Here is a 26439-nt window from a genome sequence, read left to right on the forward strand (position 1 = left end):
TCCCATTCCCAGCCAGGTGGACTTCAAATGATGCAAAGCAGGGTGTATTTAGATGGTGGTGGGTGCTGAGGGCCAGACCCGCAAGCTGTCTTTCCCAGTGGCGGGAACCCTTGGCCACTTTCCTCTTTAGAGGAATGTGTTCCTTGAGCAGGAGGAGGTAGAACTTTGTAGTCTATGAGACTGTGGCTTTACTGTATACAGAACAAACATCAGAAAAATAAATTAAATATGAGTGGGGGAAATTGCTCAGGCAGTAAGCCGCTTGCTATGCATGTGTGAAGACTGAATCGGGATTCCCAGAACTCACAGGAAACCCAAGTGTGGTGGCCTGCACTGAGAGCGGGAGCTCTGGAGAGTCCTGGCCAGCCTAAGCCGGCTTCATGAACTCAAACTCAGTGAGAGAACCTGTCGACATCTGGTTCTCCTCATGCATGTGCACACACACGTGCATACGCAGACACACACACACACACACACTCACTCACTCAATATAAGAATAAATACATTATAGTTGGAGCCAGATGGCCCTTGAGTCTGTCCTCCTTGGCCCCTGAGAGTGTTCTGTGGGCACAGATTTCTGCTAAGAGCTGGGTATGGTGGGTAGAGGTTGCATTCATTCTTTCTTCCATTCAACCAAAACAAAAACATCAACAAATACACCCATTTATCAAGTATTGACTGATTTCTGCTATGTACCCTACATTGAGCTGAGTGTTGAGAATATTACAGGGAAATAGTGTGTCTGCCATTCTGGCTGAACCTGCATCTTACTGGCGACCAGTGTTAGAGGTCTTGTCCCTTCACCACTGTAAGCCCATGGTGTTTGGAGGAAATCACTGGATTGCAAGAGGTCAGATAATAGCTGTTTCAGTCTGGGGGTCGAGAAAGGTTTCATGGAGGAAGCGGCATTGAAGCTGACATCTGGGTGTCAAAGAGTTGATTTGATTGATGTTGGAGTTGAGGTCAAACCACAAGCATTAAGGCACATATTGTCATTGGTGAAGCAAGGTTACATATGAAGGGATCTGGAGTGGCTGGTGCCTGGACGTAAGCTGGGAGACAGCTCCTGTTCATGTCTGAGGCACAAGATTGTGGGGTTGGACCCTGGGAGCAGCAGGGAATAGAGGTCTGAAGCAAGGCTTGCCAGCAGCCCATGGAAACTCCTGGAGAGCTTGTGGAAGGAGGTGAGCTGGGTTTTGATGGTAGGGTGTAGGAGTTTGAAGAGCTGCCTGCGAGCTAAGGAAGTGGGCGAGCATACCCGAGACAGGAGTGGGAAGTGGGTGAATGCCTCCTTTTGAATGTGTACACTCTATCTATTTAATCCTAATAGCTACTATTTATTCCACAGCCACTGGGGTCTACCAAACACTGGTCCATTTCATTCAGTTCATTCACTGGCTGGCTGAGGTGTATGTGACCATCTCATCTTGTGAGAATAAAGGAAGCTTGAGAGGCAAGGAGGACAGACAAAAACTTTGTGCCTCCAACTGTACTTCTTATTCTTTGCTCTGTGCGTGTGCGTGTGCATGTGTGTGTATGTGAAAATTCATATGTATTTTCATATTTATGGCCCGCCTTGCCATGGCACAACCAGGTGATGTCATTTGCTTTTCTGTTGTTGTGGTAAAACACTGGAAAAAGCCAAATTGGGGGAGGAAAGGGTTTATTTGGCCTACAAATTACACAGTATACCATCAAGGAAAGCCAAGGCAGGAACCTGGAGGCAGGAACTGAAGCAGAGACCATGGAGGAGTGCTGCTTACGGGTTGCCTCCTCGGGCCTGCTCAGCTATCTTTCTTATACAGCCCAGGCCCACCTGCTTAGGGATGGCACCACCCACAGTGGGCAGAGCCCTCCTATATCAAACAACAGATGAGAAGGTGCCCCACAGATGTGCCCACAGGCCAACCTTATTGACGCAATTCTCCAATCAAGGATCTCTCTTTTCAGGTGGGTCAAGTTGACAACCAAGATTAGCCGTTACACCAGAGTCAACATTGGTCCATTTTGTATCCATCAACCTTTTATCACACTGGCCCTCTGAGTGGCCTGCTGTCTCAAGGGTTTTCTCTGCTTGCTCTGGGGACACATGATTGAGCAGCGAGTAGTTTGCAAGTGTGGACTGTAACGCCATTATGGTAAAAGAGTTGTGTGTCTGCCTTCCTCTGGAAAGCTGAATCTAGGAGCATGCTCACAACAGAGCAGTGCAAGTCAGAAAGAAACTGTCTTTTCCACCACTGCTACCCACTGTCCTGAGCCTTGACCGACAACCCTGACCATCATGGGGATTTCATTGCTATATCCCCAGTCCCAAGAATGATGCCTATTGTGTAAGTAAACTTCTCCACACACGGTGCAGTGTTAAGTGAAATGGATTTTTGTTATTGTTGTTATTTTTGAGACAGGGTCTCTCTGGGTAACAATTCTCTGTAGACCAGGCTGGACTCAAACTCCCAGAGATCCGCCTGCCTCTGCCTCCCGAGTGCTGGGGTTGGAGGTGCGCCCTGCCACACGGGGCTAGCGGGAATTTCAGGAACACAACGCTGTCCCCTGGTAGTCTGTCAACTATTAGAATGTGTACACTATGGGAGTGCTGCACACCCACACACTGCGATGTGTGCGTGCCCACAGGAAGTGAGCCGGGACATTGGGGAGGATGTCCCTGTTCTTGCTGTACCTCCTCAAGTGAGGCAGACTTGGGCTAGACTGGAGCAAGCCAGCATTTTCCCCAGCAGTAAATCAGAAACAAAACCCAAACTACATAAAATGACCTCATGTTTTTGCCTGCTTTTTTCTTTTTTTGTGGGTGGGCAGAGCTAACACATAATGAAGTTTGCAAATCTCAGTGTGGAGCCAGATGGAGTGTCCCATATGTCAGTACACCACGCCACACACACAAACACGTGACTCACTTCCAGCGTCCCACAGACTTCTGTGTGCTCCCAGAAAACATGCCTCCTCCACAGGGTAGGAGGCAGCTGCTGCAGGGCAGACTGCCTGCTCTCGGCCTCCGGAGAAGTGGGACCCGGTCCTACCTGGTTCTACCGCTGGTGCCTGGTCTCTTACTCAGCAGTCTGTCCGGGAGGCCTGTGTTTGTTGCTGTGGATTGTAGATCTTTCTTTCTCATGTTTTCATAAAACGCACAGCATCAGCTCACAGGTTCCTTCTCTTGACAGGCATTTGGGCTCTGTTATGAGGGAATCTTCTAGAAGTATGCCTGTGAAGGGGCCTTGCTGGGGAGACTTGCCAAAAAGCCAGTTCCCACTTGTTCTACTGGTGGTGCGTGTGGGCCTCTGGGAGCTTTTAAAGAACAGGAATCGATACCTTATTTTTCTTTTTTTCTGATTGTCCTGGCTGTTCCCCACCAGACTGAACATACTGGGCCTGGGGGAAAGGCTGAGATGGGCTCCCCAGGCCCGTGCGGCTCTCCCTGCCCTCAGGTGTCAGATTCATGGTCTGGGTGAAAGAGCAGGTGGCCAGCATGCTGGGCAGGGCCCCTTCAAGAATGCTCACTAGCAGCCCAGAAGCTGATGAAGCCCTGTGGCCTGCTCTCATGTCAGGAGACATCTCCAGTCTGCCCACCGGTAGAAGGCAAGTGGTGTTCTTTATTCTGGGATGAATGGCAGACTGGAAGTGCACCTCCCCTTAGAGTCTGGTTTTGTTCCTTCCCTGGTTTTCCCTTCAGCTCCCTTCTTCCTCCCAGCTGTGAGAACTCAGAGCTAGCTTGAGATGGTCAACGGGGCTCTCAGGAGAGGGGGTGGTAGCAGCAAGTTCACCAGGTCTCCTAGAGGACCTCAAAGTCTTCAAAGATCTCTGGGAGAGAGAAGTGAGGTCATGAGGAAGCGGGGAGGGAGAGGGTCTTGCTCCCAGTTTCAGGAGGCGCTGCCGTGGGTACCCCCTGCCGACACCGCTGGTGGATCCCCTTAACAGGGCGTGGGATCCACAGAAAACAACCAGTGCAGTTGTGACACTGTGGGCTCACCTCTGCCCCCATGGCTGAGGGGACATTTCAGAGGACAAAGAAATGAACAGAGTGGTTTCCCGGGGTGCTGGCTTTGGGGTGATCAACCCTGGATTCCATCCTGACTCTGTCTCTTCCTAATTCTGAGCCTTGAGCTTTCTGAACAGGCATTTTCTTGTCTGTTAAATGATGACAGTGAGTAGACACGAGCCCTCACAGTGGTGTCCTAGATCTAACAGCTAGCCTTAGATGCCTTTAACAAAATGCGGAGGGTGAGCACAGGGGGTCGCTGCTACCGCTGTTACTCCCGCTGCCTGGGCTGCCTGGGACTGAGGCAAAAGGCAAAGGTGAGTCCCTCTCCCTGTTTGGTTGATATGGGGAGTGACTGTGGGCCTGACTTTATCCTAGTCACCAGCAGACAGGAAATGTCAACAGACAGCAGCTCAGAGGACTGCAGGTACACTCAAGTGGGGTACCTCCTTGCTGATCATTAGAGTATGGAAGGAGGAGAGAGTTTCATGGTGGAGCTGGGGCCGGAGAAGTGCCTGGTGTCAGAGATGACATCCCCTCTCTGGAGGCTGGACTGTGAACAACACAGCGTGACTAGTGTGGGAGAGGTCACTGGTTCAGTTGTCCTGGGTGCTGGCCTTAGAGCAGCACAGGCCAGCTCCCTTTGCCCTCTGGACTCTATAGCCTGGTCCCAGGCAGTGAGTGGCCCTCTCCCTGTCCAGGCCTGTACTTCTTCCATCTTCTGGAAGCCCTTGGCCTACCTTGGGCCTCACCCTATGAGACTTCCTTCCCCTGGTGACTGTGCCTTTGAAAGTGGCTGAAGAATTTCCTGTTTCAGGCAGAGTTAGGCTGGAGGATTGCTGGGCTTCCTCTCTACCCTAGGAGCTGTGGCCAGGCTGTTTGAGTCTGGGCCAAGCTTGGGGAAGCCCTGATTGGGGCTAGAAGAAAAGACAAGCAAGAATTGGGGGAGGGAGGGGGAGGCAGGGCTAGTTAGGGTGAACTCCTGCTGCTGAGGCCAGTCCCCAGACCACTGGCAGCACATGTGGTACCCTGGTCCTGTTGGGACAGGAGCCAGAGTTTACTTCTGAGCCTCTAGCCAGGACAGCCCAGCAGGACTCAGGGACAGAGGCCAGAGGCAATCTCTGGGAAAGAGCCTGTGTTTCTGAACTCGGGCAGTGTAGCTTCCAATACTTGTTGATTGGCATTTGACGCCCCCAGTGCTGAGTTCGAAACCAGCTGTTTATTTCCATCCAGGGTTTATACGCCCTCCTGTGTTTCTCTTGACTCTCACCCTGCCCGGTTCCAGGCTCTCCCTCGAGGCAAAAAAATAACATGATATGATCTTGCTGGGTTCAGTGAGGTGACCCATCGGAGAGGGGTGGACCCTTCCGCTCAGCCTGGAGCATCTGCAGACCTTCTGCCGAGGTGTCCAGGGTCTCTTCGTCCACCTCCTTACTCTTGTGAGGCTGGAGGAATGGGGGAAGAGGTTCTGTTGGGAATGCAGCGGCTAAGGCTACATCCTCAGCCTGAACTGCTGAGAAACTTGCACACCGGGAAGATGATGAGGGAGGCCAGAGGGGCAGGGCGAGGAATGAGGAACCCTGGCACAGCCATCAGGGTTCCTATCTTCTCATATGGGGTTTAGGGCTAGGAGAACTCCAGAGTCCTGGAGTGGAGGCCTGCAGAGGGTGCAAGGCAGAGGAAGTGCTTATCTGCAGGTTGTTTGACCTGGAGTGTGCGAGCTTTTCATGTGCTGTCCAGAACACAGCTCATTTTCTCCCATTGCCTCCCCACGAAGTACCCCAGGTTGGGGACCAGTGACCTGGGTTTCCTCCCTCTACCTCTCCTTGGGAGGGGGTGGCTGGCCTGGCTGATGTCCCTCGAACCCCTGGGGTGGGGAAGGCTGTGGAGGATAGGGGTGGAGGCTGTGCTGTTCTGGGGTGAGAGGCTCTCCTCCAAGGCAGGGTCAGGAAGGAAGGAAACCAGTGAGAGACCTCCTGAGTCCCCTTGAAGCTCTGCTTCCTGTCGGGTGGCAGGAGCTGACTTCAGGGCCTTTCTGTTCTAGGCACCCTGCCCTCCTCTGCCGCCTCCCACCCCACACTTTGCTCAACTCCAGCCCTAGCCCACCTCTGTATTCACCCTGGGGTTTCCAGGGCTCTGTGTCTCCCACTCTTGCATTCACAGTGGCTCTCGGGGCTTATGGCCAAGGAAAACCAGGGGACCGGGAACGCCCTGGCTTCAAGGATCTTGGACAGTTCTGATCTGAGGTACCTGAACACAGGTTGGCTTCAGACTGGTCAAGTGGCTATTGCCAGGGTGGTGAGGAGGGTGTGGGTGGGTGGGAAGGTCAAAGCTCACTCGCACCCACGTCTGTGGAGGTCCTGCTCACGCTCAAGTCTTTGTGTTCGCTCTCTTGCCTCTCTGTCCCTTTTTCTATGTAGCTGTGGTCTGTGAGGCAGCCTCACAGCCCTGCTAGGTGCAGAACAGGACCTTCCTCTTCTTCCTAGAGAGGCAGCTCTCCACTAAGGATCAGCAGCAGGGGTGAGCAGCAGAGGATGCTGTGAGATGGGATTCAGGCCTCAGGAGGAAGCAGGAGACACATCCTAGCAAGGCCCGGGTATGCCCCAGAAGGCAGGGATGGCCAGCAGGACCCAGGAAAGCACTCTGCCACTGGCATTCAGGTAGAGTAGCCTGATATCAGCTCTCTGGGGAACAGGACAGCCCATTTCTAGAGTCAGTTAATGAACACCCAGTGGCCAAGAATATCTAGAGGCCTGGCAGGCTCAGTAGCTTTTTGCATACATACAGATCAGAACATTTACACGCTGGCTTGTAGCTGCTGGATCTGTGCACACCTGTTCAGGCTGAGGCCACACCAACTCCATGCATTTCCAAGGTTTAGAGGAAACCAGCCAAACGCACGATGTTTCCTGGCTTATGGTGAAGGTACAGCCACGGGAACAAGCTGAAAATATCCTAAGTCCAAACCTATTTAAGAGCTAGGCCTGGTGGTGGTGCCAGCCTGTAAGCCCACTGAGGAAGCGGAAGCTGAGGCAGGAGGATCAGCAAGTTCAAGGCCTGCCTAGGCTATAGAGTGAGTTCGAGGATAGCCTGTGCAACACAGTGAGACCTTGTCTCAGAATAAAAGATTAGAAAAAACAAAAACAAAAGCAAACAAACAAGAAAGGTTGGGATGCAGTTTGGTGTCAGAGAGCTTGTCTAGCACGCTGGTGGCGGGACCAGCATCAGAGGGCCCAACCCGCCCCACTCACCGTCTGTGGGTCTACCTAGGACCCTGGGCTGAGGCTTCCACTCGACTTCCCTGGACAGGATCACAAGACAAGCTGTAGCTCCAGAGAGCAGCAACAGTCAGCTGTCCAAGTACCATTGCTGCTGCTGACATATTCCTTTTGGGCCACGGTAGGAAGTTCAAGGCTCACGGAGGTCAGTGGTATACCAGCCTTGACTTCCTCCAGGGAAGCTGCTCCATCTTGTCCTAATCTGAGCCTATCACTTTGGCGTTCATACAGTACATCTCTCCTCCCCTGTTCTACCTTTCATAAAACCGAGACCAAGTAGGGCAGGGTGACTTACCTCAGGTCAGACAAACACACTTTGTCTTGAGTCACAGAGTTTAAAATTTGGAGATGACACAGATTTGTGTGAGTTAAAGCCAGAGTTGGGAAGAAAGAGGACAGTTTGCCGCCTCTGAGCCCAGTGTCTTCCTAAATGTGTGTCCTTTGACAAGTTAGGAAAGCTGAGCACCAGCACGCTTCCCTTGAAAGTGGGAGTGACCAGATCTACAAGGCTGTATGACTTCGGGGCGTTTAGCAGATATTCAACAAATGCTCTACAACTATTTAATAAGTCAGGGAAGCAGTCAGGGGCTTTTTTTTTTTTTTTTTTTACATTTATCTGTTTGTGTGTGTGTGTGTGTGTGTGTGTGTGTGTGTGTATCAGATACAACAGAGCACAACTTGCATGAGTCCATTCTCGCCTTCTAACACGTGGGTTCTAGGGATTGAACTCAGGCTTGCTGGCAAGCACCCTTACCAGGTGAGTCATCTTGCCGACCCCATGACGCTGTTTAGTGACAGCCGTTGTGGCCCGGGCTCATGCTTGGGTCCCGGGAGACCGTGACGATTGGAGTGCTTGTGTGGGTAGACCGTGATGAAGATGGAGGAAACAGCCCGGGCCAAGGGAAATGAGTTGAATGTGGATGGGTGTTGGGGACCCTGTGGGAGAAGCGGGGACATGTGGACAAGTCCTAAGACTTGAAAATGAATAAAAATGAGAAGGGACAAATGGGTCAAGCTGAGACTTGAGAGGATAATGCAAGGTTGGAGAAAGTCTGTGATGGCAGGGGGCTGAGGGGACCGTGAGGGAGGCTGGGGTGAGAACTGTGCAGTGACCCTTTGAATAGAGCTGTGCGGACACCTACGTTCTCAACAGAAGCATGTTTGGAGAATAACAAACTTAGCTTCAGTTTATTCTTTTTTTCTTTCTCAAAAGCATTGTTGACCTTTGGAAAGGCCATTGGCAGAACTCGGCTCCTGGTGTAAAAGGAAGAGATTCCTGCACAGCTATGAAGGGCACGTAACTTTCAACTTCCTGATGAATTAGCACGTATTTGGGAAGTTGCTGCTCTGGCTCTTCACCCAGAGGACAGTCCGAGCTTTCCAGCTAGAGCTTCAACCCTCTTATGTCATTGGCACTTAGCACATTGCCGTCCGTGTGCCGTCAGAGCTGTCCGTGGTGATGGTAGGAGAGAAGGAAGTTTCTAGAAGGTCTCACTCAGTACAGTGAATTTGATTTGCTTGCCTGGGCCATTCCAGGTTTGTTCCCTGCACTCCTGGGGTCTGACAAAACAGGCATTTTGTAGCTATGGTCAAATTCTGCTCTTCTTAGAAAGATGACGGCAAAGGAGAGTGGCTGAGACTCTGGTGTTTTCAAGAGAAACGAAACCTGGCTTCAAGTTTCCGTTGTTTGAACTCAGGCAAATGACTTCTTCTGCCTCTGGGGACCAGAGTGACAGGCACATCCCCCACTTCATGTCCTGAAGATGAGATGGAGGACTGGGGCTCGAACCAGTAATTGAGCAGGAAGGAGGCTCAGGGCTGGCAGAAAGCGGTCTTCACCACAACCACAGTCTAGACCACAAGTCCAGACCCCTGGGGTTGGGTTTGTTTATGTGACTTCTCCAGTGAGAGGAAATGACAGGATGTTGCTAGCAAGCACTACCTGATTGGTTCTGAGCTCTTGGCTAAGATCCACAGGAGGGGCGTGTCAATCAATGGCTCCAGGAAGATACTATTCAGTGAGACATGTTTCTGCCTCTGCCTCTTCTGTGATCAAAGTGTGCATGCACCACCACAACTCCCAACTCAGTGAGCTACTTTAAAGGAAGGTCAATGGGACCTGGGACACCATCAAGAAATGAGTCACCTGTGAAATAGCAAACACTACCCAGGCAGCCCGCAGGACATTTTTGGAAACTGTGCAGAGAAAAGGAAGTTCAGGAAAGATGGGGTAGGGGCAGGGGAGGAGAAGAGTCATTCTGCAAAAACTCCCAGGAAAGTGAAAGCAGTGAGGTAAGTCACAACGCACAGGGGTTCCTGGTGCTGCGATGAGCCGATGCTCAGTGCAAGTCTCTGCCCTCCTTCACCCAGTCCTTTCTTCCTTCTCACCCTCCCCATCTGTCTTTCTCTTTCTTTCTTCCCTTCCTCCCTCCCTTCGCTGCTCTGTCCCTCTGTATCTAATAAATTTCCAGATCCCACCAATTTGAGTTCCTAAACCGTCTCCAGTCCCCCTCCCTCTCTCTACTTCAGTGCTACTTCAAGAGTCATCTGACTGCTCCACCTGGAGTCCATCGTGGACATACCCAGTGTTCCCCACAGTGCAGCTGGACACAAACCTAGTCACATCACACGCAAAATACACATCACGCACACACCACACATACACATCACACACCACACATACACATCACACACAAAATACACACCACACACACATCACACACACAAAATAGACATCACACACACAATACACACCACACACATCATATACACACCACACACATACCACACATACACATCACACACACATACCACACATACTACATACATACACATACACACCGCATACACACACACATCACACACACAATACACACCACACACATCATATACACACCACACACATCATATACACACCACACACATACCACATATACACATCACACACACATACCACACATACTACATACATACACATACACACCGCATACACACACACATCACACACACAATACACACCACACACATCATATACACACCACACACATACCACATATACACATCACACACACACATACACCACAACACCACACTCACATACACACACCACACACACACACACACACACACACACACACACACACACACACACACACTTCCCTTTGTTCTTGGAATAAAAATAAAAACTCACTGGTGAGACTTACAAAGCCCTGAACCGTCTGGACCCACCTCACTGGCTAGAGTGTCATGACCCTCCCCTTTTCTGTACCCCAGCCACACTGGGCTGCTCTTTGTTCTCAGCTGCCCTGGTTTGGCTACAGAATGACCCCCAGCCCCCAAGGCTTGGGATGCTTGGCCCTCAGCGGGTGGTGCTGTCTTGAGAGGCGTTGCATTCTTTTATGTTGCATTTGTTTAATTCTGTGAAGCTGTGTTACTGTGCCTGTCTAAAACACCTGATGGTCTAATAAAGAGCTGGACTGCCAATAGCAAGGAGGAGAGAGAAGTAGGCAGGGCCGGCAGGTAGAGAGAATAAATAGCAGGAGAAAAAGAGAAGGTTGGCGAGCAAGAAGGAGAAGGAGAGAGGACTCCAGGGGTCAGCCACCCAGCTACACAGCAAGCCATGCAGTAAGAAGTAAAGAAAGGTATAGAGAAAGATAAAAGCCCAGAGGCAAAAAGCAGATGGGATGATTCAAGCTAGGAAAAGCTGACCAGACACAAGCCAAGCTAAGGCCAGTCATTCATAAGAAAGAATAAGTCTCTGTATGATTATTTGGGAGCTGGGTGGCCGGCCTCCCAAAGAGTAAAGAGTTTTAAAGAAAAAAAAGCACCAGCAGGTGCAGACAGAGGAAATGGGTCACCTGGGGCGGGCTTTGAGGAATGGCCCAGGGCCAGCAATCTCCCAGTGTCGGCCCAGGCACTCTCACCCTCACCTTCCCCACCGTGGTGACTACGAGGTCGTGTGCTCTCTCCAGCCACAGCACTTTTGCCTCTGCCTGGCCCCTGACCAAAATGCTCACAGCCTTTTGTGGCCATAGTAACAACATTTATTCTCCATCATGGAGAGCTGGGCATGGGGTGTAGACCCTTCTATACCAGCAGGCCATCTTCACTTCTAGAAGGAAAGATTCTGGGTCCACTCGTGTTCCGTAAGGGGACAAAGAGGACAATGACATTTGCCTAACTACCTGGGAAGCTGTCCTTGAATGTCTCCAAACACAGTGTACCCAGGAGACCGAGCTCGGTAGAACTGAGGCCTCATTCAGAATGCGCCTTCCAGCAGGCTGGTCCATGGCTGGCAGGTGCCCAGTACGCCGGTGGGAGGTGGAGAAGGGACCTGTGGCTTGTGTCTTTGGAGGTTCCTAGGGGCAGCCTGGTAGGAAGACTGAAACAGGACAAGTCCAGTCTCTCTTGAGGGGCATAAGGCCGACATGTCAGCTTCTGTCGGGGGTGGCATGGTGACCACTCTCTACCCAAGGCTGGCCTTGCTTCCAGACATCGCTGTTTCTCTTCGCCATTCTCCCATCTCTGCCTTCTTCAGTCTTGCCTGTTAACTTCCTAGCCTGACCCAGTTCATGACACTCAGGAGTGAGACTTTTCACCTTAACCCTCTCTGCCTGGAAGTCATCCTCCAGGCAGGCTGGAGTTAACCCTAGGCTGAGTCTCTGGGAGAGCAGAGTGCACAGAAGTCTGGGCCTGAAACAGGAGTGAAACGTTCTGGTTGGACCTCCAGGGCGACTTCCCAGGTGCGTCCATTTCTAAGCCAATGTGTCTCTGTGTGGAGAGAAGTGTGGTCGGACAGAGAGAGGCAACACTCAGGCTCAGGGCTGCTGCTCATCAGCTTACCGATTCGCAGGGTCCTCCTTCCTTCGTCCCCCACCTCGGGCGCGGCCTCTCTCGCCCCCCGGTTGTTCTCCCCCCTCCTTGCTGCAGCAGGGCTCAAGTTTAAGAAAGTTGTATGTGCAGCTGGTAGTGCCCAGGGCAGGGGTCTAACTGGGTTTTTCTTGATGTTTCTGCTGCCACCAAGGAGAGAGGAGGCTACTATGTGCCAGGCAAGTTCTTAACGCTTGTTGAATTAATGAATGAATCAATGACTTCATAAATGAGTTTCCTGTTTTAAACAGTACCCACCCTTCTGGGCAGCCCAGTTAGCTGATGTTAGCACCATTTACAGCCATGTTACCTAGTACAGTGGGGACCTCTCCTGTCTCATCCCCTGCTTCTCAAAGCTGCTCCTGTGGTCAGACTAGGGGAGGGCCCAGCAATAGCCAGGGCCCACCAGCTCTGTCTGAAGCAGGACTGGTTGCTCAGATGACTTCAACTGGGACAATCTGGAGGCTTGACACTGTGTCTGTCACGTGCCTCTTTTACAGACAGGGCGGTACTAGACGCTGGCCTTCCCTGCCTGGCCTTGACTCCCTGAATAACCCGACAGAACCTTTAAAAACCAAGCTTTCTCTCCCTCCCTCCCTCCCCCCTTCTCCCTCTCCCTGTCTGTCTGCCTGTATGCCTGCCTGTCTGTCTAAGCTGCCCTAACTATCTGAGGTTTAGGACTTGGGGAAGGCACCCTCCCTCCTGACCGGCGGGTCCATCGCCCAGAGGGCGCCCCTGCTGCCTGTGAACTGCCGGAAAGGGCAGAGGTTGCTCTGGGGCTGAACTCCAGGACCCTTTGCTGCAGGGAACTTGCCAGGCCTAGGTGACTCAGCACCCAGCCCAGCTGCAGGGGCTAGGGCTGGGGAGGGGCCTGCTGCCCTCGCCCCTCCCCCGGGCTCACCTCCTCCCTCTGCAGGCCTCCGTAACCCAGTTGTTAATCATTAATGTCGTATTCCAGAGGGAGCCCGCTGCCCTGGAGCCTCAGGGCACATCCGCTCCTCGGTGTGCCCCAGGCACAAGTGAGACTCAAGCCAGGTCTCAGTGTCTAGTGGCAGAGAGGGGCCCGAGCCGAGAACTTTCCTCTCCTTGGAGGCTCCTTTTGCTATGCTCAACTTCTCTGCATCTAAGTGGCTGATTTCTTGCCGTCTTCACAAACGCTGGAAAGCTTAGGCCTAGCCAGGGTTCAAACTAAGGCCCCAGACGCAGGCTCAGGTTGTCTCCCAAGTCCAGAGAGTCATCCCGAACTACCGATTTCACGGTTGCCTGAGTAGAAGCCACGAGGTGGCCCTGCCCGGGCCTGTGGGATCGATCACTGCTCCCCTCTGCACAGCTCACAAAGGCAGCCACCTCGAGCCCCACAGTCTTCGTCCGTTTTGCCAAGGATGGATGCCGGGCCGTCATGGGTGTTATGTCAAATGCTGCTTTGGGTTGAAAGTCGTCACCAAGTGCGAAGCTGAAGGGACAGCCCCTCTGTTGTTCGTGGAGGAACTCGCTCATAAAAATGAGTGTAAGTAGTCTGAAACAAACCAGAAAATTTCCAACACTGGGCTTCCTCGTCCCTAGAGTAAATATGGCTTTCAGGACCTAACACCCGAGGGGACCGAGTGAGCGTAGCGGCCTCTCTCTGCTGGTACTACAAGGGGCGCCCGTGACATCCTGGCCAGGGTGGTGGCGAAGAGTCACGCTCTGCAAGGTCACTTCCCGTCATCACCACAAGATGTCGCTGTCGTTCGCAATTAGCTGACACCGGGCAAGACCAACAACACAAAAACTTCGGTTTTGGTTGTTGTTGGTTGGTTGGTTTTATTTTGGTTTTTGGTGGAGCCCAGAAATTTGTTTTCCATAAGTGGGCATTATTCTGCAGACGTGAAAGTTAAATGAAGGTTTTCGTGGATAAGCACAAAAAGGGAGAGAATGTCATGCTGATCAGAGCTACTGGACTGGGTATAGAATAACACGAGTTTATCACCAAGAAGGAAAATGACGGGGGTGTCAGCTTTTCCTGGGGACGTGAACAAATGCCAGCTGGAGTGCCAATGACAGGCCAAAGCAACGGCTACAGCATCTTGCCTGGTGAACCAATGAGCATTTGAATTTCAGAAGCGTGGGTGACTCAGCATAGATGATGATGTCCCCAAAGCCGCACAGGGGGAGGCCCCTTCCTCAGTTAACGCTCTGCCCCTTAGCACCCCGAGACCACGGGGACAAAATTACATGGAGATGAGAGACAGGTGCCGCAGGAAATGAGCGGCTGGACTCCCGGTGAGGGTCTCGTGACCCTCCACACCCCTCCTTCTATGAGGGAACTCAACAGCCCTGGTCTCCTTGGAGCAATTACTGCTTCTCTGGATAAGATGGTAATAACTAAGTTATGCTCAGAGGGTGGCATTCCACACTGACATGCGTCAAAAACACAGATCTCCGAAAGGACTCATATAAAAGATAAAGAGGCCGGGCGGTGGTGGCGCACGCCTTTAATCCCAGCACTCGGGAGGCAGAGCCAGGCAGATCTCTGTGAGTTCGAGGCCAGCCTGGGCTACCAAGTGAGTTCCAGGAAAGGCGCAAAGCTACACAGAGAAACCCTGTCTCGAAAGACCAAAAAAAAAAAAAAAAAAAAAAAAAAAAGATAAAGAGAAACTGACAGTTGTTCTTATTCTCAACTGATCCAAAAGATAACTTCTTGTTTAAAATAATCACGGCACCGGAGTCTTCCGTGATTATCGCCTATGTCTAAGTGAAATGAACGACAACATTGTCCTAAGGGACAGAGGGAGGAATTGGTAAGACCGCTACACAAGTTGCTCACACCACACATAAAGTGGTACCCTGTTATCTGAAGACAGATTAGCTGTTATCACATGTTGCAAACTTGAGGGTGACCATTTAATTTAAGAACATAATTGACAAGCTAAAAGAGGTGATGAAATGGAATCTGGGGTGGCGGTGAAAAGATGACTCAGTGTTTAGAGGTGCTACTGCCCTTACAGGAGACCTGAGTTCAGTTCCCAGGACCCACGTTAGGACCTCACAGCCTCCTGTAACCCCAGCCTGGTGACCAGAGTCTGCTCCTCAGAGCCCACTTTCAGGTGAAAGGCGGGAACGACTCCACAGCGCCCTCTGTCCCCTCACGTGCGCCATGACACTTCCAACGTACTGACGTTCAAACTAGAAGATGACTTCACAAGAATGGAAACATTTACTCACGAAGAAGGGACATTTCCAAACAATATCTTAATGAATCAAGCCTAAGAACGTGTAAAACAGTTCTTACATCATAACCAGAGAGGATCTAACAGAGTACAAGGTTCAGTTTGTTTTTAAGAGTCAGACAATGTAAGTCACCGTTGAACAAATTAGAAGAAGAAATTCTAATATTCATGAAGTCAAACGTCCTTTGACAACACAAGCTCTCGCCAAGTCAGGAGTAGAGGGGAACTCCCTCAGCCGGATAGTTGATTCCTTTGAGGGCTGACGGGACAGTGTGCTTGATGCTAAAAGAGCAGCCAACACCCCTGGCCAGGAACGAGACGTGAGTGTCCATCCTGGTACATCTATGGATGCTTGAGCTAGGGGAATTGGGCAAGAGCCGGGAAAGGCACCCAGACTGGAAAGAAAGGTGTTTTCTCTGTGGCTGATGTGTTCTTGTACGGACAAAATCTCCAAGAGTGTACAAAAGAGACCTAGGGAGATGGCTTGTGGGCCAAGGTGCTTGCTGCCAAGCCTGAGGACCCAAGTTCAATCCCACACGATGAAAGGGGGAACTGACTCCTACAAGTTGTCCTCTGACCTCCACACATGTGCAATGGCACTTGTATGACAACACCCACACTCTTCCACACACAGGATAAATAAATGAATATAAAATATGTATAAAAGAGAGAGGAGTCAGGTGGTGGTGGTGGTGCATTTAATCCCAGCACTTGGGAGGCAGAGGTAGACACATCTCTGAGTTCAAAGCCAACCTGGTCTATAGTACAAGCTTTAGGACAGCCAAGGATACAGAGAGAGAGAGAGAGAGAGAGAGAGAGAGAGAGAGAGAGAGAGAGAGAGAGAGAGAGAGACAGAGACAGAGAGAGAGAGCTGGGGTTGGGGAGGCAGCACCTCAGTTACGAGCACACACTGCTCTTGCCGAGGACTGAGTTCAGTCCCCAGCACCCACATCAGGAGGCTCACAGCTACTTACTGGTTGGATGCTTCAATACAAACAACATGTCAGTTTTCTCAAATTGAACTGTAGAATCAGTTCAGTCCTGACTGGAGTTCAATAAAGAATCTCCGTGGAAAGCAAAAGGAATATTCTACATTTCCTGTGGAACTTGGAAGAACCTTGTCTTAGTTCTATTGCTGTGAAGAGACACCATGACCAAGGCAAACTGTAAAGGAAGCATTTAACTGGGGGCTTGCTTACTGTTTCAGAGATCTAGTCCATTATCATCATGGCAGGGAGTGTGGTGGCAGGCATGCAGGTGTGCAGGCATGCAGGTGTGCAGGCATGGTGCTGGAGCAGTAGCTGAGAGCTCACATCTGGCCCACAGGCAGGAGGCAGAGAAAGAGAGACTGGGTCTGTTGTGGGATTTTGAAATCTCAAAACCCACCCCTGGTGACACACCTCCAACAATGCCACACCCCCAGTACTTCCCAAACAATTCCACTAACAAGGACCGAGGATTCAAAATATATGAGCCTATGGGACCATTCTCATTCAAACCACCACAGACCTAGAACAGACAATACAACTTCAAACAGTCAAGAAGGTGCCAAGAGATTGTTTGGATAACGTGATGTTGGCATGAAGGAAGACAGGCTCCTGGGATCTGTTCTTTAACATTAAAGTGGATGATGCAGAAAGAACTCCATTCACAAAAAGGATACACTTAGCAAATGTGCCAGACTATTGGCAACTCCTGTCTTCCCAAAAGAACTTTGCTAATACACATGACTATCAGCAAAAGTTGGTTAGAAACGTTATAGACCCGGAAGAAATGCAGATAATCTAAAGGGATGCTTGTGTCTCTCACTCTATCAGACTACTGAAACAATGGACCCTCCACCCAAACCAGGAATTTCTCCAGGAATCTGATACTGGGGAAAGAACAGATGCCAGTCAGAGGGCAATCTTGTCTCCCTGAAAGAGACTCCACACAGTTCTAACTTGTCATCCTTACAGAATAAGATGAAGCCCAGACAATGATGGGTCAGTGGTGGGCGGGGCCACACCTCGGCCAGGATTGTTTAGATGTGCATATCCTTGGCCTCCATTTAAACTTCAGCCTCAGGACCCTGAGGACCCACCTGGGGGGTTCATTGAATGGATTTCTTTGTCCCTTTTTCCAAGTGGTCACATTGAATAAATCTCCTTTATCTGCTGTCTGCTTTTTGTTCAGCTCTTGTAATTGGTTTATTGAGGGCCGATGGCTGGCCCTGGCTTGGGACAAGTCTTATAAAAGGATCATAGATATCTACATGAGTTCTGACAACCGTCTAGGAGAAACTGAAAATCCATGAGGCTCTTGCATTTGGCATAGACTTATGAGTGCGATCCGAGCAGAGTGTGTCGGGGGTTTCAGGACATGTGGAAGTACACACATGTTCTCAGCGCTGTTCAAACAACCAACCCAGGTGGGAGTAAATATCAGAAGCACTATTTACCAAAGGCAAATGGATGGGGAGTAAGCACAGGAAGACACGGTCCCAGAGAACCCCTGAAAGCCACACTTTGAGACCACCATGCAAGAGTTACAACGATTGCAATTAAAAAGACCATCTATACCAGTGCAGGCTAGGATGTGAAGGGCCTGAAACAGGACAGCTCATGGATGGGGCTGTAAACTAGTGTGACTGTCATCCTGCCTGCCACAGGACAGAAGCCAGTGTCGAAGTCAGGCAGTGGGACAATCTCTTCCCAAGAGGCTGAATCATGCAGGCTTTTGTTTTTTCAGGAACACTTCATGCCCCTCACAAGACACAGCCCCAGGCCCCGGGTGGGGTGTTAGATAATTTTGTTTTGTTCTGAGAGAGAGTCTCATGTAGCTCAGATTGGCCTTAAACTTCGGACCCTCCTGACTCTGCCTCCCTAGCACTGGGATTACAGGCATGCACCACCATGCCCAGGCTTGGTGTGGGCTTTCATTTATAGGTCAGTCCAGATTAGGGCAAGGGATACCTGCCCCTGCCCTGTTCTCTGGTTTCAGACAAAGATGGTCACTAGGAGGAGTGCCTTTGGTCTCTAACTACTGGGGGAGCGGGTAAAGGGGTTTGCAAGGTGCTGGTGTCCTTCATTCCAAGATGGCTTCACAGAGGTTTTCACGGGAGATGGGTGATTGCAGACTGGTGGGTCCCTCTTCAGAGGGCAGATTTGTGGTCAAATGACTCACATCTGATCCCACTGCATCCCTCAGAGAACAAAGATCACAGCTTCCAAGATCTCCTGCTGCCACTGATATTTTACCTCTGTGTGGTTCCAACACGTTACACAATGGACATCTGTGTCTGTGCATCACCTGTGTGCCCGGTGCTGCAGACGTCAGAAGAAGGTGTCAGATTCCCTGGAACTGGGGTTAGAGATGGCTGTGAGCCACCATGTGGGGCTGGTAACTAACCCTGGTCTTCTATTTTTTTTTTTTTTTTTCAGAGCTGAGGACCGAACCCAGGGCCTTGTGCTTGCTAGGCAAGCGCTCTACCACTGAGCTAAATCCCCAACCCCAATTTTTTTTGTTTGTTTGTTTTTTGTTTTTTGAGACAGGGTTTCTCTGTGTAGCTTTGCACCTTTCCTGGAACTCACTCTGTAGTCCAGGCTGGCCTCGAACTCACAGAGATCCGCCTGCCTCTGCAGACCCCGGTCTTCTTTAAGAGCAGCCAGGGCTCTTAACTACTGAGCCATCTCTACAGCCCCAAGATACTGTTTTTAACAACAAGAACAAAAAAAGAAATAGTAAAAAATAACCATATAGAAAAGTATCAACATGTCTTTATGTATCTTGTGTGAGCTTGAGATGTGTTCAAAAGAGGCAAACAGATACTTTTGTTTTCTGTAGCTTCAGGTGGCAGGGTCTGGAGAGCGGCTCGTTATTCCTTACGCATCTGTGCCTGTTGCTCTGGTGGCAGCTGACAGGGTTAATGGACTTGGATCAATCCAAAGAGGGAAGCAAGGGTAGAAGCCTGTAACCATCCCCAGGGCCAGCCCAGCACCAGGCTGCCCAGCTCTGGACCATGTCTACGATTACCACTCGTTTCATGTGAGCCCTGGGCTGGTTGCTTAACTCACGGCTGTGTTCTTCCACGTGTAAGACGGAGATGGCAGTTACACCCATTGAGCAGGTTGGTACACACAACACAGTTAATGATAATTTTAAGGTTTTGCACGTGCATGAGCAATATGGGGTTAGCTGCATAAATCAAACACAAATCAAATTCCCATGAGGCAAGCTTTGCAGGCATCCACAGAAGGATTCAGACTTGATGTGGGGGTTGGATCAATATCTCTCTCTAGTGACTCAGCCTGTACTTGTACAGAAATGTGGCCCTGTGGCAACATCATTAGAGATACTCTAGACCAGCGGTTCTCAACCTGTGGGGTGCGATCCCTTTGAGGGTCAAATGACCCTTTCACAGGGGTCGCCTAAGACCACTGGAAAACACAGATATTTACATTGCAATTGAGAACAGTAGCAAGATTACAGTTATGAAGTAGCAACAAAAATAATTTTATGGCTGGGGAGTCACCACAACATGAGTAACTCTATTAAAGGGTCACAGCATTAGGAAGGTTGAGAACCACTGTCCTAGAAGGTAGAAGCTGTGTGATTCAAAAGCACAGAGGATTCCTTAGTTCTCTAGAAGTGAATATCTGCTCAGAAAGAGGCTTGGACAGGAGGGGTCCGCAAGGGAGGGGAAAGGGGGGATGAGGGGGACCCCACCAAGGGCTGTGGGAGAAACCGAGTTGATCCTTGTTTATGGTTTCACCAACAGTGGGACTCCAAATCAGAGCGGCAACAGAAGCCAGGTAACTGTTGCCATGTTTACCAGCTTGGGTGGCTCTGGGGACCACGGTATCCAAGAGGAGCAGAGCTGAGCATTGACGCTTCAGCCCTGTGCACCTGGGGCACGCCTCTCTGGTGCCAACTAAGCACAAACAGGTAGGAGCTCTGGTCAACAGGGAATTCTGAGCCTGTCACAGCCAGCCTGCTCCCAGCCACCCAGACAAGGGAGCTGTGGGCCGAGCCTGGGTTTCCCCCTCACAAACCAGGACTGCTGGGGAGCTGTGGAGAGGAGGGTGAAGCAACTTGCAGCCCTGGGGCTTCTTTGGAGTCTAGTTCTGGTTGATGCTCTGGGCCTCAAGGCTCAGGGCCAGGATGCATGAGGAAGATAGGGGGCAGGTGCATGTCAAGGATATGCCCATTTCTTAAAAGATGAAAAAAGGGGTCCTACCATAGTTTCAGGTACCATAATATTATCGACTTGGGAGTCACAACTTATGCCCCAAGTGAGATCCAGCCACCTATCCTCAATAAGCCAATTACAAGAGCCAAATTAAAAGGGGTAAACAGAAAAAGGAGATTTATTTAATGTGGCTGTGCTGGGAAGAGGGACAAAGGGATCCAGAGAGCCTCCAGAGCCAGTCTTCAGGGTCCTGCAGTGAAACCAGAGTTTAAATAAAAGCCAAGGATATTGTGTCTAGGCAGTCCTGGTCGAGGTGTGGCCCCGCCCACCGCTGACCCATCGTTGGTTGTCCAAGCTTCAGTCTCATCCTGGAAGGCGGGCTGACAAGTTAGAATCTCTTCCAGCAGAGATCTGGCTGGGGCCTTTTCCTTCTCCCTGGTGAGAGTCCTGGGGAAAATTACCACATTTTATTGGGTCCATTGTTTCAGGAGTCAGGTTACACAAGAGTCCCTCTAGAGTATCTCTACAGGGTCACCCAGCAGACAGGTGTCCAGTCCAGATATGGATCCTGAGAAGTGGGCCTTTGAGGAGGATCCACCCCTCAGCTCTTTGTTCTCAAGGCCTGTCTCTGTGCTAGGGTCCTAGAAGGGGGGGAGCTTCAGCAATGCCTCCAAGACACGAAGAGCAAACAGAAGACCTTGAACTGTGAGGAAAGTCATCAGAGGACTGGAAATAGAGTTCCAAAAATTTGTCCTTGACAGCCTGGGACTACACAGATCCACCCACGTTCCCAGCACTTTGAGAATTGCTTAATGTTCTGCAAATTATATGTAAATTTATGCAAATTCCATGCAAAACCCCCAGGATTGTAAGGATGCAAACTGCTCTGAGGAATTTGGGGTTTGGTCCACACACACACCCCCATTTAATGCTGCTTTGGTGACATCATAAAGCAGGAAGGCCAAGTTCCTTCATTTTGGTTTTGTGCAAATTTTTCTTGTCCAAACTTTCTTTTATGACCTTTTATAGAGACCAAATAACTTGTCACCACATACTCACTAAGAGATATTTCCCAAGAAATGATCAAGCTTGATCAGGTAGATCAGTGGTCTTCAACCTTCCTAATGCTAAGACCCTTTAATACAGTTCCTCATGTTGTGGTGATCCCCCCAACTATAAAATTATTTTTGTTGCTACTTCATAACTGTAATTTTGCTACTATTATGAACTACTATTTGCTACTATTATAAATAATTTTGGAGATAGAGGTTTGCCAAAGGGGTTGTGACCCACAGTTTGAGGACACCTGAGCTAGAACAACAAGTAACCCCCTCCATTCCTTCAGAATGCAAGCATCCCTTCACCTGAAATAAGACCTGGGCTCCTGGTTGTGCCTCAGGCACAAGTGAGACTCAGATCAGGTCTTAGTGTCTGGTGGCAGAGGGACCAGGTCGTGGCTCAGGTCCCTCTCTGCCACCCCAGACACTGAGACCTGCCTTGAGTCTCACTCCTGGGCTGGTGGGATGCTGCTGCTTTTCCCAAAGCAAAGCTAGAGATGTACTTTGTCGTAATTGTTGTCTTTTGACCGCACAGATGGGGATGTTGACACATCTGTAATTTTGAAGCGGCTCCTCCATCACTGGTCAGTTTGCTTCTGATTTGCGTCAGAGCATAGCACCGAGCTTTGTCTTGTAATTTCTGTTTCCAGTCCTTACTCATGAGTCCCTATGCCTGGATGCTTTCTCAAGCCACTTTAGTTTCTATGAAGAAGCAAAAGAGGCCTCTGGCCCCAGATGTCCACTGGTGCCTGGATGCCAGTCTGCATCCCTCTGCTTTTCCTGCAGTTGCTGGGGCAACTCTGCTCTTTTTTCTGCATGTGGTGGGTAAGATTGAGGAAGTTATGGTGTTTTTGGTTTACCTTCTGGGAAAGGGCCAAGTGCACTGGTACAAAACAAACCAGTTCTGGAGACTCTGATGCTCTCTGGAAAGTTCTAGCAACCAGCAGATTTCACAGAGGGCAAGTCCTAATCTCAGCACACAGTGGCACCACACATCTCCATTCTACCCTTAGCCCTAGGGTGCAAGTCTCATCCTCCTCATTCAGCCGAGCAAGATCTTCCAATACTTTGAGGTCTGTGGACGTACTGCTTCTCTCACGCACCTTTTAGGACACAGAGGGAAACGTAACACAGATTTCTGCACTGCACACAGACACGGGGACACAGACTGCTTCTTTCCTCCATAGAACAGGGGGTATGTTTGGTGCTCTCACTGACGCTGGGTGTTGTGCTAGGCCCAGGAGTCCTGGGATTTGCTGAGACCACAGAGGTGCAGTGGACTGGAGTGTGGGTCTTGCTTGCTGTTTGAGGAAGTCCCCAATCCCTTCTGACAACCTGACTTCAGCAGGTGTGGGAGTAAAAGACCTTTGCTGCTCTGGGCTTGGGGACTCTCAGGACGGCAGCATTGGGAATAGGAAGAGGAGGTGGGACCCACAGCGTGGGGCTCCTCTCCAAAGTATCTCCAGATCTCTACAAGTACCTGCTCACCAGTCACCCCAGCTGGGAGCCCTGGGCCTGTAAGCTGGTGGCCTGCTTTCTCTGTCTTCATCCTTGGTCAAGGCTTTGGGGCTGGTGCAGAGCACGCAAGCAGGACTTTTGTTGAGGGAATACGGAAGGGGCTGGATGGGCAGAGACACCTAGCGTGTCTGGGGTGGGAGTTCCGGCTACTCTCTAGTCTGTGAAAGGACAAGGAAAGGCTCCCAGAGAGAACTGTCCCCAGCCCTGCTCCTGGCCATAGCAAGGCACCCACTCTGCCCCACGGAAGGTGCTATCATCAGTCGGCCACTCTTGTCCTGGCGCTTGCCTCAGTTGCTCTGGCCTTAGCTGGCCTTGGATGGAGGCCACTTGGGTACCGTGAAGGAGGTCCCTGACCCATCCCTTCACTTGTTAGGATTGTCATGATGCGAACTTGCCAAGAGAAATGTTTGACCTTAAGACCCAGCTCCTGATGGCAGACCCTGCTGCTTCTGCCACAGGAAGGAAGGTGGAAGAATCTGCACACTGTATCCCCTCCCAACCGCAAACATCAAATGTGCAGGAGGGCAGCTCCAGACTGAGTAGTCTGACTTGGCTTACGTCTTCTTGGCCATGCTTTCTGCTTCACTTTCAACACAACTGAACGAGATGTGTCCAAAGCCACTCCCTTCCTGCTGCTGGCTCGGCATCCCCTAGGATTCACACAGTGCAGGCTGTTGCAGTTCACTGGTCCTTCACAGGGCAGCATTCCCTTCTCAGAGCTTCTTCACATCTGCAAGGCGCAGCCAGGACTACTCGTGGCCTGTAGCCAGAATAGCCTCCATGTGGTACAGGGAGCAGAAAGGCAGGGACCTCATGGTGACTGGGGTGAAGCAGCAGGAAGCCCATGTCAACCTCTGACGTAACCCTGGCTCCCCAGGACCTACTTTCTCTCTTCTCCCTGGACCTACCTGTGCCTTCTGTCCCTGTGCTCCTGGGAGAGAAGGAGAGACAGAGAGGGCGACAGGTAAGGGGACTGAGAAAGGTGGAGACAAGTCATCCTGGGCCCCTGATGCCCAGAGTAATGTCCTTTTGGAGGGAAGAATGCATCTGCATTCAGGAACCATGCATCAGGCAGCTGGAAACATCTGCCATGAGTAGGTGTGCCAGGAGTCTGGTGAGGTCAGCGGCATCTAACTGGGTGGTGCTGGGAAAGGAGGGGGTTCAGGTGCCTTCTGGGAATAGAGCTCTCTCCCGGCCTGATCTTCTTGGCATCTATGGGTCAGGTCAACCCTCCCTCATCTGCTAATACCGCTGCAGGCCAAGAGGCTTAGGTGGGTCTCCATGGCAACCGCAGCTGGCCTGCCTTCAGGTTCTGCAGGGAGTTGTGGCTCAGCTCTGGGGACCTACACGCACTCCACAAACACCAGCCCAGCTGGGGCCTTCCTCCAGTTGGTCCCTCCAGTAAAACTTCTCAGACAGGAGAAGCAGAAAGCACCGGAGGCCGCCGGCAGCGGAAGAGGCAGAGAGAGGCTGTGAGGATGCTGTGCACCCTTCTACCTCTGCCCCTGTACAACCGCTCAACTTTCCACTTTCCCTAGACTGGGAAGTGGGAAGCAGGACCCCTACGGTGTCATTGCCCCAGAAGGAGGTGGATCTCAGGTGAGAGTGTGTGTGGGGGGCGGGGGTCTCCCCAGAAGTGGCAGCTTCCTGTCCTTGCGGTGGGCAGCTATGCCTCCAGGAGGAGTCAGGCACACTTGGCTATGAGCATGGAGGGGAGGCTCCCTGGCCATCTGGGAACCAAAAAATAGGCTGGATCTCAGGTAGCCGTGGGAGGCCCCCTCAGTCCTCACTGGTCAAAGATGAGAGGACTCAGGCAGGATCCTGGGGGAGGGGGTTACCTAGCCTGGTTCTTTCTTCATAAACTTGTGGGGAGCCACAACTGTTGTCTGCTCCGCGCTGAGCAAGCCTCAGAGAGAAGCAGCCTCAGAGCTCCCTTGTGTGGTACTCAGAAGACACAGCCAGGGGAAGGAAGCAAATTCATCTGAGAAATGCAACTTAGCACCCCCAAAGGGTAGAGTCAAGTCTAGGCATACAGCAGGGCTCAGGGGACGTGTTGTCCCCTCCACAATGGAGCAGCCTATGAGGGCCCAGTAAGGCTCCAGGAGGGAACCTGGGTGGAGGTAGGGAGGATTCAATGGGTTGTGACGTTGGGATGAAGGGAGAATTTTTTTGGAGATTGCCTGTCATAGTCAGACCTGAGTACTTGCACTTCTGCCTCAATATTAAGAAAACTGACTGAGACTCATCCATCCTTCAATCCATCTGCCCTCTATCCATCTATGGACCATCTATCCACACATGCATGCATGCATCCATCCACCCACACACTCATCTACCCATTCACCCACCCACCCACTGATCCATCCACTCACTCACTCACTCACTCACTCACATCTACCCATCCATTCACATACCCAGCTGCCCATGCACGAATCCACCATCATTACAGATGCTGGAATGATGGGTCCTACGGCCCCTGAGATCCATGCTATCTCAGTGGGGAGCAGTGAGGGCAGGCTACAGGAAGAAGTTGACGACCCTTAGAAGAGGGTTTGGGCGATGAACAGGTCTTTGCTGGGTAGGTGAAGGTCAGGCCCGTTCACACCTGGCTTGACGGATTCTAGGTAATTTTTCTAATATTACCTACAAGGCTAACTTGCAGCTGGTGAAGCTGACCTTGGGCCAGGGAGAGAGCTGGTGAGGGAGGGCAGTTACATATGCTCTCTGTGCCTCTGCCAGGACCCGGTGTCTGGCCTCAGCTGACACAGCTGCTCTAAGAGGTAGTAGTAACCCATGCTCTGGGATAGCCTGGGTCAGGTGCCCTTAGGCCCTAGGGTCACCGGGAACAGAGCCCTCCCTGGCCTGCAGATACTCATCTGAGCTGTGGGAGTCCAGCTATACAAGGGGGGAGCCACAGCTGTGGCCCTGGGTGTGGCTCCCTCTGGACCAATAATAAATCAGGGTTCTTGGATCAAGGACAGCATCCCCTTCACTGTGTGGTGCCCGTGAGCATAGTGGTCCCCTCTAACTGTCTAGGACCAGACTCCTCTTCCCTCGGGATTCAGGGCAGGCTTGGAGCGTTTCTAAGATAAAAAGCCTCTGTCCTCAGGGATGTCCAGAAATGGAGGGAGGAGAGGCTCAAAGTATGATCAGAGGTGGCAGGGAAGGGAAGAGGCAGGTGAGGGGAGAGTGATACCTAGGGGCAGCGGTAGGAATAGGGGCTTTTGTGTGACCCGGCCCCAGGTGCTTAGAATCAGTTTCTCTTGGAGGATAGTGACTCAGCTGTCCCTGTACAGACACCAGATCACAGAGCCAAGGAAGGCTAGGATCCAGGTTGGGGTGAAAC

General features: G+C 51.1%; 1 protein-coding gene across 6 annotated transcripts in view; it reads left to right on the forward strand.

Moving 5' to 3' along the window:
- Rd3 (RD3 regulator of GUCY2D) overlaps window positions 1–26439 on the forward strand; it is a 70615-nt gene that overhangs the window by 34937 nt on the left and 9239 nt on the right. For 2 of the 6 annotated variants that reach the window (XM_052738032.1, XM_052738033.1), the window contains exons 1-2: window positions 18885–19455; window positions 20107–24692. The exons of 2 other annotated variants lie outside the window; for them this stretch is intronic. The gene's annotated coding sequence lies outside the window, so the exon portion shown is untranslated. Of the gene's footprint in view, window positions 1–7934; window positions 9562–18884; window positions 19456–20106; window positions 24693–26439 lie in introns of those variants that run through there. 2 more of the 6 variants (XM_052738031.1, XM_052738034.1) reach the window with 2 other exon arrangements.

The sequence above is a fragment of the Peromyscus californicus genome, unplaced genomic scaffold (assembly GCF_007827085.1).
Source record: "Peromyscus californicus insignis strain IS unplaced genomic scaffold, ASM782708v3 Scaffold_14__1_contigs__length_90479793_seg_2, whole genome shotgun sequence".
Classification (NCBI taxonomy): domain Eukaryota; kingdom Metazoa; phylum Chordata; class Mammalia; order Rodentia; family Cricetidae; genus Peromyscus; species Peromyscus californicus.